The sequence below is a fragment of the Trichechus manatus genome, unplaced genomic scaffold (assembly GCF_000243295.1).
Source record: "Trichechus manatus latirostris isolate Lorelei unplaced genomic scaffold, TriManLat1.0 scaffold00028, whole genome shotgun sequence".
Classification (NCBI taxonomy): domain Eukaryota; kingdom Metazoa; phylum Chordata; class Mammalia; order Sirenia; family Trichechidae; genus Trichechus; species Trichechus manatus.
The window spans coordinates 16,693,159-16,708,130 of NW_004443964.1; the positions used below are offsets into that span (position 1 = coordinate 16,693,159).

General features: G+C 42.2%; 1 non-coding gene across 1 annotated transcript; it reads right to left on the reverse strand.

Annotated features, from left to right (window-relative positions):
* Positions 1 to 10,006: 10,006 nt before the first annotated feature.
* TRNAR-CCG (transfer RNA arginine (anticodon CCG)) lies at positions 10,007 to 10,079 on the reverse strand. The gene has a single exon. It is a non-coding gene; the product is annotated as a tRNA-Arg (tRNA).
* Between the last annotated feature and the right edge of the window lie 4,893 nt (positions 10,080 to 14,972).

Here is a 14,972-nt window from a genome sequence, read left to right on the forward strand (position 1 = left end):
CCCTCGGGGACTGGCTGCATGCTCGGCCCCGGCGTCTCGTCCGCGCTCTGGCCACCGCCGGGGTCGGGCTTCCTGTCGTGGGTTGGCGAGGCTGTGGGGAGAAGAGACGAGAGGCCCGGGAGGCCATCAGAGGAGAAGCCCAGCGGGAGGGGAGTCTGGGAAGGGAGCGGAGGCCAGGGAAGCCGTCCAGGGAAGCCGTCCAGGGAGGAGAGGAGAGGAGGCCAGGGAAGCCGTCCAGGGAGGAGAGGAGGGGAGGCTAAGAGAGAGGAGAGGCCGGAAGGGGAGAAAAAAGGAAAGGGCTCCGAGAGAGACTAGGCGGGGTGAGGAGATGGGGTGACAAGGGAGACTTAAGCACCTGCGAGAGGAGAAATAGGGAGGTGAGGAGACCTGGAAATGAAGGAAAGAGAACTTGGAGGCCGCCCTGTGGCAAGGGGCGGGAAACCTCCCTCAGCTTCGCACAGGTTTTCTAGGCCCCAAGGAATGAGATGAGGGTCTTGCCCTCTAAGAATGGGACCAACCAAGAGAATTTTTCTCACCCCATGAGGAATCAGAGACCTTGATGGGAACATTTCATTTTAAGGAACTTTTTCAAATCTATAGGTTTTTTAATTACCACAGCCAATTTTTTTCTAGTACTACATATTTCTGGCAAGTATTGTTAAAAAACGAACTGTTTTTGCCCTTTCTTTAATATGTATATAAACATCCGCCTTTTTGCTATTTACAGTTTGTTGAGAAAGTACCAAGAGCAAACCCCAGGGGGAAAGTGCTAATATTACAGGTTCTCCTAATTGTTTAAGCGCCCCTGACAACAGAACTATTTGGTTTTCCCATCCGTGTTTACACTGTCATCTTGGTCCCCGCAGAATCGAGCATTTGTGAGTGAATTTATCTGGCTTCTTGGACACAGCTTACTGGTAAACTGCAGCTAAGAAAGGTTTTTAAAGTTTGGCTGGGAGGCAGAGGCCCCTGGTTAAGTATAAAAACACCCATCACTTAGGTTTTTTTCCCCTTTGAGGGCGGAGATAAAGCTCCTAAAAGATATGGTTTAAAAACAAATAAATATAATAAACATATAATATGTGTATAAATTATTTTCCCCAACTCTCAGGTTGGGGAGCAAACGAGCCAGCTTAGAAGCTGGGCAGCTTTTCCTGCCCAGTAACGCAGTATCACCTCCCCAACTGGCTGGGTCCCAGTTCCCGCCAAACAGGCACAAGAATTCATCTTTTTCTGTCCTTTTATTCGATTTTTTTTGACATTTCTCTCCGCTTGCACTGAAGAGCTTGGTCCACCCTTTGCAACTTTTGCAACGCTTCATGTAAAGTGATTTATTTTGCCAAACTGACTATCTTCTTTAAAATCAGCTTTCGTCCAGCAATAATAGCTGGTTATAGTTCATGTTTTGCAAAAGAGGTTGATTCTGACTCATTATGTTGAACACTGTACCACACACAGCTGAATAAAGTTCTGGTGGATATCCAATTCCTGACTGTCAACTGTTGACCTCACAACTGCTTCCCCATTGATATCACCATCTGTTGTCATGGGAAAGATTGTCTGATATTTGGGTTAAATGCCACTGAAGTCACTCAATGTCCATGTGGAAAAATAACCCAAAGTACATTGCTCTGTGAGGTATGGAAGCTATTTTTTCCTAGAGGTAGGGAACAGAATATCCCAATAAAAGCAAAACAAAAACACCTCCCTGCAGGGAGTCCCTTATTTCTTCCTTCCCTCGGTAATTTATTTTCATTTCATGCATGAAATGTGTGTGTGTGTGTGTGTGTGTGTGTGTGTGTGTGTGTGTGTGTGTGTTAAAACAGCCCCTGGCTCAAGTGCCCCAACGCTATTCTTTGGGGGCTGCGGGAAGAGGGAAGAAATGTTCGAGGTTGTCCGATTTCGCTCTCATTGCACTGTCAGCCCTCATCCTCGGCGCTCCCAGCGCCTCTGATCACCGAGGGACCCTCGCCCTCCAGGGCGCCCGGGCGCCCGCTGCCCTGCGTCCTGCGAGCCCGGCCCGGGCACGGCTCCCGAAAGGCGCGCACGACCCCTTTTGACACTTCGCCTCCTCTGGGATGGAGCAACTACTTAGCATGCAAAGTTTTCTCCAGCCCGCCCCGCTCTCTCGAGATCATTGCAGTGGCTGAACTGGTTTCTTTTCGAAAAGAGTGCCAAGAGACACAAAATCATGGGGACGCATTTTGCTCCTTCCTCACAAGAACACAGACCTGGAGTCCCCTCTCTTGCAAGCTCTGACCCCTTTCCCGTCACTCCCTTCCTCGCCCCCTCTCTCCAGTCTCCCCAGATCCCAGCTCCTGTCCCCGGGCTCTGCGTTTTGGCGATCTTACCTTTTCTCTCTGCCACTGGGGCTTCGGGGGAGGATCCAATGATCAAACAGAGAAGCCAGAAAGCTCTAGCTGTCATTTTTGTAGACACGGTTCCCAGGCTCTAAAACTGAGCTTGGGCTTTTGCTTTCTTTCCCCCCCCCCCACCTTCTCCACACCCCCACCCCCGTTCATGCTAATGAGGGGCAGCCTTTGGGGAAACGAGAATCACTCACAGAACAGACCATTGGAACAAAACCGAGCTACAGGGATTTCTCGCACTTCCAAAGGGGTAGAGCACATGGCCTCTCAAAGTTGTCCCTGGGAATGTCTGTCCTGTGATCTGTGTGCAGTGATAAAGTCAAATCCTAAACTTTAAACCTGTTTGCGCGCTGGGGGGGTGGGGAGGACAGGGTGGAGTGACAAGTGGAGAGACTGAGGGTGTCGAGGGGCTGAGGGACGCTGAGGGACGGGCGGGCAAAGGGGGAGGATGAGCAATGGGAAGATTTTTCTGGATTAAGTCCACAACAAATAGGAAAATGAGTGTTTAAGACAACTTGAATTTGTGGAAGAGAGGGGATCCGAGATGACAGAAAATTCACCCCAGAATGTGCCGGGCAACTCCTATATCAAGTCACTATATCCTAGGTTTGGTAAAACAGTATTTCACTATATACACAGTACTTACACTGTAGAACTAGAAGGAAAAAGAGCCCTCAGCAAAATACTTTTTCTTCCCCGTTCTGCTCTTTTCTCTCTCAATAAAAATTGGTATTCATCTTTGGCTATGTATATTTTCACCAAAAAAAAAAAAAAAAAAGGTCGAGAAGGGAGGGGGTGCGGTTGTTAACCAATGTCATAAAACAATGTGTACTACTGTTTCATGAGAATCTGTTTGTTCTGTAAACCTTCACATGAAGTACAATAAAAATTTAAAAAAAAAAAGACTTAAAAAAAAATTGGTATGCAGTTAACCAGATTCATCAAGCCCATATTGAGTACTTTTTCCCTGCCAGGTGCTAGGTGCTAGGGGACAAAGATAAGTACATCACCCTCCCAGCTCTCTAGCTATGGCTCATCTGCTAGAGAAAGGTGGACCTTTTTTCCTTTCTAAGAAAAATAAACTCATTCTCTGCTTAGGTCTGAATTCTTGAGACAGCTCTGCATATTGGTTTTGAGCTAAGGGCTCTCTCTTCAATCAACCAGAAACAGCATTCACTAAAGGGGGAATAAGCTCGCTATAGTAAACCCACAGCCTTACCGATCTGAATCTCATTTCAACAGCTTCAAATTCAAAAGGAAGGGGAAATGCGTCGAGATGAAGGAGTTTTATCTGAAGCATATGAGTCAACAGTGAGATGCAGCTGCTAAAAGAAATAACAAACTTTTGCTGCACTAATATCTTATGTCTCAAAAATAATAGTCCTAGTGGACTGACCAGATTCTGGGGGGAAATCTTGTTTTCAGGAAAGGCACTCAAAAGCTAGAAGGACAATAGGGTTGTAAGAGGGCTGGACTCCATCATGTTCCAAGTTCCTTTTGGAGGAAGTGAGGACAGGCAGCCTGGGGAACACAAAAACATTCGCTACAGGCTGTGAAAGTACCAGTATGAGGATGTTTTGAAGTGACAGGTTTTTTGTTTTTATTATAGTAGGAAATGTATACGCATAATAAAAAATTGCCATCTTCACCATCTTTAAGTGTGCAATTCAGTGGCATTAGTTACATCCATCAGGTTGCGCAATCATAACCGCTAACTCATTTTCCCCTCCCCCACCTCCTGATAACCACTAATAAATTTCTGTCTCTATGCATTTGCCTTTTCTAGATACTTCATCTAAGTGGGATCATACAGTATTTGTCCCTTTGTGTCTGACTTATTTCACTTAGCATAATATTTTCAAGGTTCATCCATATCATAGCATGTGTCAGAATCTCATTTCTCTTTATGACTGAATAATATTCCATTGTATTCTGTACCACATTTTGTTTATCCATTCGTCTGTTGGTGGATAATTGGATTGTTTCCGTCTTTCGGCAATCGTGAATGGTGCTGCAATGAACATTGGTGTACAAGGATCTGAGTCCCTGTTTTCAAGTCTTGGGTATATACCTAGGCGTGGAATCGCTGGGTCATATGGTAATTCTATGTGTAACTTTTTGATGAAGTGACAAGTTTATTTCAACTTAAAAAAATATTCTAACAATCAAGATTTCCAAGAAAACAGACTTCTTTGAGAAGTTGGGGCAGCAAGCTCCAGGTCAATGGAGGCATCCAAAGAGGAGAACATCATTCAGGGATACTGTAGAACAGATTCCTAAATTAGGTGTGTATAGTTTTAAGGAATACAGTGAAGTAAATATATTTATCTAGAGGGAGGCTGACTGTCGGGTCACAGGCTGATAATATGCTGGAGAGGTCACCATGTTCTGTAGTCCCGTCCTCAACTTTGTCAATCCATACAGATGGATAAGTTTCACAGGACCAACTCATGTTAACCGAACTCATAAAAAAAAAAAAAAAAAAAAAAAAAGATGCGTAAACCAGAATATTATTTTATTAATTTGCAATGGAGAGGACCCAGAAAAGGTGGTTCAAAGGTCTAATTATTAATCAGCAGGTTGCCTGTTGAGCACTAAATCAGATTGCAGCTGAGGGTGGTGGGCTACATCTTCCTTCATTCAGGTTTTAAAGGATCAAATTCCCTTTTTCCTCCAAAAGAGCAAATCTCCTCAGTCTCTGCAAGGCTTGTGCACACCGGAGCCACTGTCTGCAGACTCTGGACAGCACCAATAAACACTTAAATTCATGCCCCTGGGGCCCCATTTATGGGTGTCCTCAGAGCCCCTTCTTTCACATGCTCTTTTTTTAAGTCAAGTGGAATAAAATTAATTAGGCTTAAGCTTTCTCAGTTACAACTACATCTCAGACATACCTTCTTGGGATTACATTTAAGTCACCCAGATCCAATTTGGGGTGTTCCTGAAACTCTTCTGTTGCAGGAATGTTTTGAATGCCCTGAAGACCACACCCTGAAACGTAGAGGCCAGTGTCCAGGGCTGGCCTGCAGGCTCAGAAACCATACCAAATGTGGTACGCACAAGCTCAAAGACACTAGTCTATGTGACCCTGAGTGTCAGTTTATTAATTTCCAAAGAGAAATCAATTTAGGCAGCCGTGCAAGCTCATGTCAGCAGCCCAGCTAGCATTCCCTTCTACAGACATGCCACATGGGAAGCCAAACTACCATCAGGGTGCTTGGTAATATAAACCAGAGCACAGGAAATTCATCATATGATTGGAATGTTTAACGGCATCAGTTTCTCATAGCCTAATATGTTCATCTCCACAGTAGGTATACACACCTGTCAGGTGGAAGAATTCAAGAGCTAACTGGCACCCTCCCCACTGCCAATTTCTGTGGTGGTGTTTTTTTGGTTTTGGTTTTTTTTAGTTTATCTTTCTGCTTGGAAAATATTTATTGAGCACCTACTATGAGCTATTTATATCCTAAGGATTTTAATCCTTTGTCCATTCATATATGTTGCAAATATTACTTCACAGATTTTTGTTTGTTCTTAACATTTTAGTAAATTTTTGACTATAAAAGTTTTTAATTTTTGTATAGTAAAATCCATCAATCTTTTGCTTAACAATGTCCCTGCTGTCTTTTGTGTCATGCTTAGAAAGACCTTCCCCAATTAAAAATTCTATATATGTATATATATATTTCTAGTGCTTGTAGCTAAATACTGGTCCCATCTGGAATTTATTTTGGTATGTAGTATGAGGTAGAAAGTGGTCTTATCCAATTTGTGAATAAATCCATCCTTTCCCAAATGTAAGATGTCACCTTCAACACATCCAAAAAGAAAAAAAAAACCCACTGCCATCAAATGGATTCCAACTCATAGCAACCCCATAGTGTTTCCAAGGAGTAGCTGGTGGATTCAAACTGTCAACCTTTTGGTTAGTAGCCAAGAATTTAACTACTGCACCACCAGGGCTCCTACCTTCAACATAGAGAATATTAATTTCTAATACTTTTGGGATTATTTCTAGACTTTCTACTCTGCTGTATTACTCCATCTGTCTACCCCCATGCCTATATGCCCACATTGGGGCACTGTTGTAATTATTGTGGCATTATATCTTTCTTTTCAAAAATTGTTTTGGCTATTGTATTAGTTCCCTAGGAGTGCTGTTACAAATTAGGTGGCATAAAACAACAGAAATTGATTCTTCCACAGTTCTGGAGGCTGGAAGTCTAAAATTGAGGTGTCAGCAGGGTTGGTTCCTACTGGAACCTCTGAGGGAGAATCTGTTCCATGTGTCTCTCCTAGGCTGTGGTGGTTGCCAGCAATCCTTAGCATCCCTTGGCTTGTAGACACATCACTCCACTCTCTGCCTCCATCTCCATGTGGTGCTCTCCCCTGTGTGTGTCTCCTTGTTTTCTCTTCTTATAAAGACACCAGTCACTGGATTAGGGCCAATCCTAATCTAGTATGACCTCGTCTTAACTAATTACACCTGCAAAGGCTCTATTTCCAAATAAGGTCACATTCTGAGGTTCCAGGTGGACAGGAATTTGTAGGGCACACTATTCAACCCAGTACAGCTATTACAGTGAACTTTAGAATTATTCTGCTAAATTAAAAATTTCCTGTCGGAGTTTTTTGAATTTGCATTAAATGTACAGATTAATTTGTAAAGGAATTGACAATTTTTCAGTATTATCTTTCTATCCAAGAAAATGGGATATTGCTCTAAAATCTTAAAAAGCAAAGATGTCACTTTGAGGACTAAGGTGTGCCTGACCCAAGCATGATATTTTCAGTCTCCTCATATGCATGTGAAAGCTGGACAATGAATAAGGAAGACCGAAGAAGAATTGGTGCCTTTGAATTATGATGTTGGCGAAGAATATTGAATACACCATGGACTGCCAGAAGAATGAACAAATCCGTCTTGGAAGAAATAACAGCCAGAACGCTTCTTAGAAGTGAGGATGGTGAGACATTGTCTCACTTACTTTGGGCATGTTATCGGAGGGACCAATTCCTGGACAAGGACACCATGCTTGGTAAAGTAAAGGGTCAGCGGAAAGGAGGAAGACCCTCAACAAGATGGATTGACACAATGGCTGCAACAATGGGCTCAAACACAGCAACGATTATGAGGATGGTGAAGGACCGGGCAGTTTTTCATTCTGTTGTGCACAGGGTCGCTATGAGTCAGAACTGACTCCACGGCTCCTAACAACAACAACCACACTTCTTTGAGTCTTTTTCTTCTATCAGAGTATTATCGTTTTCTTCATCTATGCTCAAAACATTTCTTGTTACATTTATTCATGAGTATTTCATTTTTAAATGTAATGTAAATTATATAAATATAATAAACATAAATGTTTGCTGACTTCAGCTGAATGAACTATGGTGAATGAACCACAAAATACCTGCCAGAGAGAAGGAGCTGGTCTAAGGAAGAGGTTGAAGGGGAGTGATGAGGTGGGCCAGTCAGGTGAGCAGCACTGGGGAGGACTGGGCATCACAGGGAGAAGGGCAGCAAACCTGGAATGAATATGTTCTCCTCGCCCTCCAAGGCATTCTAAGATCTAAGCACAATCTTTTATATGTATGTACATATATATACACGTACACATAATTTATTTTTGTTGCTGTTGAAAATATACACAGCAAAAAATACACCTATTCAACAGTTTCTACATGTGCAAATCAGTGACACTGATTACATTCTTTGAGTTGTGCAACCATTCTCACCCTCCTTTTCTGAGTTGTTCCTCCTCCATTAACGTAAACTCACTGCCACCTAAGGTTCCTATCCAATCTGTTGAGTTGTTGTTGTCAATTTGATCCCATATAGATAGATCTTAAAAGAGCATAATGCTCAAGGCAGACTTTTTTTTACTAGTTAAGCTAAATCGTTGTTTGGTTTTAAGAAGACTTCAGGGGATAATTTTGGTATAAGGTTTAAAGACTATTTTAGGACAATAGCCCAGGCTCAGAGGATCCAGAATATCTGGATTCCATGAGAACTTGAAATTCTGTTCTGCATTTCATCCCTTTTGATTCTTCTATAGATTCTTCTATAGAAGCTTTGATCAAATGTTCAGTAATGGTAGCCAGGCACCATCCAGTTCTTCTGGTCTCATGGCAAAGGAGGCAGTTGTTCAGGAGGCAATTAACGACACATTCTATTTCCTCTTCCTATTCCTGATCCTTCCTCTGTTGCTCCAGGTGAATAGAGACCAACTGCTGTGCCTTCTGAGCGCAATCTTGCATTTGGAGGCCGAGGATACATTGTCACCATATATTGTCCCCAGAGGCTGGCTACAGATGGGAGGCAAGAGATGATGCAGTCCAGAGGTTTAAAGTGCCCACTGCATGCTGGAACCTAATGTGGCCACCACCTCTGAGGTATGAGGAGCAGAGCTGGAAATGATTCCCTGGTCTTCTTTCTTAATGCTTTGTAGTTTAAAAATTCGGCACTACATTCCTAATCTTAAAAAGGGGAGAGAGGGCCAGTTAAATTCTCGACTGGTTGTTTAGTTGTTGCCTTTTTAAAATAAACTTTTTATTTTGTAATTTTAGATTTACAGAAAAGTTGCAAAGATAATAGAGGGAGTCCCTGGATGCCCCTCACTCAGTTTCCCCTAATGTTACCAGCCTACATTACCATGTACATTTGTCAAGATTAAGAAATCTAGGTAATAGTTATATGACTGTTAATTAACTCCAGACTATTCGGATTCCACTAGCTTTTCCTCCAATGTCCTCATTCTGTTTCAGGATCCAATCCAGGATATCATATTGTATTTAGCACTTAGTTGTTTTTAAAGAGTAGCAATTAATTCGGTAATAATCCCCTTGTACAAATTTTGTAAGAAAAGTTTAAATCTTTAAGGCTAGACTACTCAACTGGTCAGAAAATTAAACTCTGATTTAATTTCTTTTATTACATTAATTTGTAAACCAACTACATACACAAAAATACCCCATACGTTCTAACCACAATTTGTTGTTGCTAATACTTAGAGAACAGAAACCATAAATCATGTTTATTACATTTGTATGTTGTAACAGCACATTTGCTTTTCTATAAACTCTCTTTAATACTGGAAATAAATCTGCCTGGAGCCAGCACAGTTGGATCTGCTCCCACAGTCCCTTGGGATAAGGATGGAGAGAAAGTTTTGCAACTGTGGCTGACCATTGCGAAGCTCAGCTGGAAAAGGTACAACAGAAAAAGAGGTGGTGCTATCTGTCCAGTCGCCAGTTTGTGCTTCTTATGGATACTTTTTTCTTTTTTTTTTTAAATCAGTATAACAACATGATGAACATAATGTCACTGAACTGTACATGTGAAGACTGTAGATATGACAAGTGTTTTGTTACCTATATATTTACCACAAGTTAAAAAAAAGAAAAAAAATCAGTATAAATTAAGCAAGAGTAAACTCTCAACTTTCTAGTCAGTTCCTAGCTTTTACTTGCAACTTCTCAATTACGGTGTTTTTAAACCGTCCAAGAGTATCTCCTAATTTTTAGCACAATTGGCCTCGAAATCATTGCAGGGAGATCAAGTAAGCATTTTAAAACTTACTTTTCTGTCAGCGCTCATTATTACTTTTCTTTCCACCAAAACTAACTCGGTACGACCCAGATGGGACTCGAACCCACAATCCCCAGCTCCGGAGGCTGATGCCTTATCCATTAGGCCACTGGGTCACCACAAGATCCGGTTTCTCACACCGTCTCCTTACGCGATGCCATCATCTCGGCCCGCCCCCGCGCTCCGCGGCCTTCGCGTATGGCGGCGTGTGATTTAGGAGACGCCCTCTAGTGGCGGCAGTATGCGCCTGCGCCATCCAGCACTATCGGCCCTAGGCGGCAGCCGGTATCCTTCGCGCGCCTGCGCGTGGCCAGCGGCTTGGGGACTGCGTGGTGTGTATGCGGATCGCGTCACGGACTTTCTCCTTGGTTGGGTTTGCTCGGCAGTTTCTCCACCATGGCTGCACATTAAGCTAACCTGGGGAGCTTTACACAAAATTCCACTGCCTGCCCCCCCACCCCGCCCCATTCTATTTCAGTTGACCTGGGCGGGCCTGGGCGTCTGCATTTTACAAGGTTCCTGGGACATTCCTCAGAGAAGCCGGTTAAGAACTGCTCCTGGAGCGCGAGGTCCGCCCCATTACCCTCACTCCACCCGCCTCCCCAAACCTTCCAGTCCTTTACCACGCCTTCTTTTCTTTCCTTCATTTATGCAACAAACTAATTTGTTAACCTACCATATGCTGGGGACTCTTTAAGAGATTTTGAGGTGAACAGGGCTTTCCACCCCGAGAGAGCTTCCAATCTGCTCTCCCTCCTTCTCTCCCCAGACCATTCTGCATCCATTTCCTTCCCCATCTTTCCTCTCCCTCCGGATTTCAGGGAAGTTGACTACAACAAGGCCCCTAAGTACCAAAGAATACAGATTTCCCTTTTCTCCAGTCCTAAAGCTAGGTCTTGGGTAAAGATTTAGAGACTTTCTGGTTCCATACACAGTATCTCTGTTTATTGCATGTAAATTTGCTGCATATTAAAAAATAATACATAATTTCAGTTTCTTCTTAGACACATAATACCTGTTGATTACAACATTTTATAAAATACGGGTAAGCGAAACAAAGAAAATTGAAATTAACTGTGTTCTACCACCAGGAATTAACATTTTGGTGAGTATGGGGTCTGTGTGTATCATGTATCACTTGCTGTTTTGTTACCTGCTTCTTCATGTATTAGGTCGTGTATATCTTTTTATTTCTTTAGAGGGTATTCTTCAGCAGCATTTCCCAAAGTGTTGTCTGTGGACCCTGGAATGGCCAGGAAACGCTTTTCATAATTTTATCAATTTGCACTGATGGTGCAGAAGTAGTGATGGATAAAACTGTTGACACCTTAGAGCAAATCAAACCAGTGGCAGCAAACTGTAATAGTAATAGTTACTGTATGCTTCACCACCATATGCTGGCAGGGAAAAAAATCCAGCTTCACTTAAGAATGTTCTTGATAAGAATTATTAAGTCTCAACACTTGAGTACAGGTCTTTTTAAGATTTTGAACGACAAAATGGAAAGTATACATAAAAGCACTTCTGCTGTGTACCAAAGTATAGTGGTTTACACCAGTATTTATTATAGCACTATTCACAGTAGCCAAAAGGTGGAAACAACCCAAGTGTCCGTCAACAGATGAATAGACAAGTCAAATGTGGAAGACACATACAGTGAAATATTGTCCAGTCATAAAGAGCAATGAAATTCTGATACATGCTACAACACAGATGAACCTTGAAAACATGCTGAGTTAAACTAGTCAGACACAAAAGGACAAATATTGTATCATCCCACTTACATGAAATATCTAGACTAAAATGCATAGAGACAATGGGAATGGGAGTTACTACTCAAGGGGCACTGAGTTTCTTTTTGGAGTGATGTAAAGTTTTATATGGCTTTAACAAAGAGAAATTTATTCTCTCACAGTCTAGTAGGCTACAAGTCCAAATTCAGGGCATCAGCTCCAGGGGAAGGCTTTTTCTCTGTGTCAGCTCTGGAGGAAGGTCCTTGTCATCAGCCTTCTCCTGGTCTAAGAGCTTCTCAGCGCAGGGACCCCAGGTCCAAAGGACATGCTGTGATCCTGGCATTGCTTTCTTGGTGGTATGAGGTCCCCCACTCTCTGCTAACTTCCCTTTCCTTTTATCTCTTGTAAGATAAAAGGTGGTGCAGGTCACACCCCAGGGAAACTCCCTTTACATTGGATCAGGGATGTGACCTTAGTAAGGGTAATACAATCCCACCCTAATCCTCTTTAACATAATCTGATCTCGCCTCATTAACCACAGGCAGAGATTAGGATTTACAGCACATAGGAAAATACATCAGATGACAAAATGGTGGACAATCACACAGTACTGGGAATCATGGCCTAACCAAGTTGACAATATTTTTGGGGGACACAATTCAATCCATGACACTGACACAACATGGTGAATGTATTTAATGTCACTGAATTGTACACTAAAAAAAATGGATAAGATGGCAAATTGTTTGTTATGTGTATTTCACCACACACACAAATACAGTACCTGTCTCTTGAGGAAGACACCGGTGCAATGTTTGAGTTACAAGCTGAACTAGTCGCTTTTTTAATGGGCACAATTTGTACTTGAAAGAGTGACTGACAGACAAACTGATTATTCAGACTTGGGCGTTTGGCAGATGTTTTAAAGCAAATGAACATAGTGAGCTTGTCACATCACGGAAAGTTACTGACATAGTTTGAACTTTCTAGAGGAAATTAGCATTTTTTAAAACCTTGTATCCATCATTGTGAGCTTGACGGCTTCCAAAGACTTTTCTGATGATACCCAAACCAAACCAAACCCACTGCTGTCAAGTCGATCCCAACTCACAGTGACACTATAGGGTGGAGTAGAACTGCCCCATAGGGTTTCCAAGGCTGTAAACCTTTACAGAAGCCGACTGCCACATCTTTATCCCACGGAGCAGCTAGTAGGTTCGAACTGCCAACCCCTCAGTTAGCAGCAAAGTGCTTAACCACTGCACCACCAGGGCTCCTTTTTCTCGTAATATAGGTGGTGATGTAATGAATGCAGCAAATCTGTGGCAAAAGACCTCTTTGAAGGGTTAAAAAGCAAAGATGTCACTTTGAGGACTGCGGTGCTGCTAATCCAAGCCATGGCATTTTCAGTTGCCTCATAGGCATGCGAAAGCTAGACAATGAATACGGAAGACCGAAGAATTGATACCTTTGAATTATGGTGCTGGCGAAGAATATTGAATATATCATGGACTGCCAGAACAAACAAATGTGTCTTCGAAGAAGTACAACCAGAGTGCTCCTTAGACGCGAGGATGACAAGACTTCGTCTCACATACTTTAGACATGTTATCAGGAAGGACTAGTCCTTGGAGAAGGACATCACGCTTGGTAAGGTAGACAGGGCCAGTGAAAAAGAGGAAGACCCTCGACGAGATGGCTTGACACTGTGGCTGTAACAATGGCTGAAGCATAGCAACGATTGTGAGGATGACGTAGTGTTTCGTTCTTTTGTACGTGGGGTGGCTGTGAGTCAGAACTGACTTGACAGCATGTAACAACAACAACATAATGAATGTGATTTTTGTTGTTGTATATGCAATGTGTCGGCATTTGAAAGCTCTGTGTAACTCAGTGATCCAATATGTTCCAAACAGTCAGTGCATAATGTTAGAAAATCATACTTGGGTAAAAGATCCATTCCAAGTACAAGACAGACCACACAGACGTGTAGACACACACACACACACCTATATATAACCAATTGCCATTGAGTCGACTCCAACTCATGGTGACCCCAAGTGTGTCAGATTGGAACTGTCCTCCTTAGAGTTTTGTATAGCTGATTTTTCCAAAGTAGATCACCAGGCCTTTCTTCCAAGGCACCTCTGGGAGAACACTAAACTCTAGACTTTTGATTAGCAATTAGTGAGTTAACCATTTGTACCACCCAGGGACTCCACATACATACACATGTACTATAGAATGTAAAACATTTTTATTCTTCTCACTACTTTTTTTTGTTTTGTATAGTTTTTTTCATAATATTTATTTTAACATGAAATAGATTTATTGTTATTTTAAAATAAATATTTAAACATTTCTTATTTGTAATTTACAATATAGTAAATATCAATAGCTGTAACCCACGTGAAGGAAGTTCTTTGTGATCCTCAGTAATTTTTAAGAGAATAAAGGATCCTGAGACTAAAACTTTTTGAGACCTGCTGTTCTATAGTATCATTTTTTAATAAACTTCATATTTTAGACAGTTTTAGGTTTACAGAAAACATACGTTTTATAGCAAAATTATGCAGAAAATACAGACAGTGCTCATATGCCTTCCTCCCCGTCCCCCCCGCCAATATCGCTCCTATTAACTTCTTGCATTCCTGTGGTGTATTTGTTATAACTGATAAACCACTCTTGGTGTTGTACAGTCCTATGGGTTTTGATTAATACTTAATGTCATGTGTCCACTATTACAGTACAATGCAGAATAGTTTCACTGCCATAAAAATGCCCTGTGTACCGCCTATTCATCTCCCCATCGCCCTGGGCCCCTGGCAACCACCGGCCTTTTCATTGTATAGTTTTGCTCATGGTAACCCAATGTGTTACAGAGTAGAACTGCTCCATAGGGTTTTCTTGGCTGTAATCATAATGGCAGCAGATTGCCAGGGCTTTCTTCTGCAGCACTACTTGGTGGGTTTGAACTGTCACCCTTTAAGTTAGCACTTGAATGCAGACCGTTTACACGTTGCCATGAGTCAGAATTGACTTGATGGCAATGGATGTATCGTTTTGCTTATTCCACAATGTCATATAGTTGGAATTATACAGTATGTAGCTTTTTCAGACTGGCTTCTTTTACTTAGCAGCATGCATTTGAGGTTCCTCCAAGCCGTGTTTGTGGCTTGATCTACAATAACATGTTAATAGCTCCCAGTATCTATGTCAATCTATAGATTGACACAAAGGCTGCAACGATGGGCTCAAGCATAACAACAATTGTGA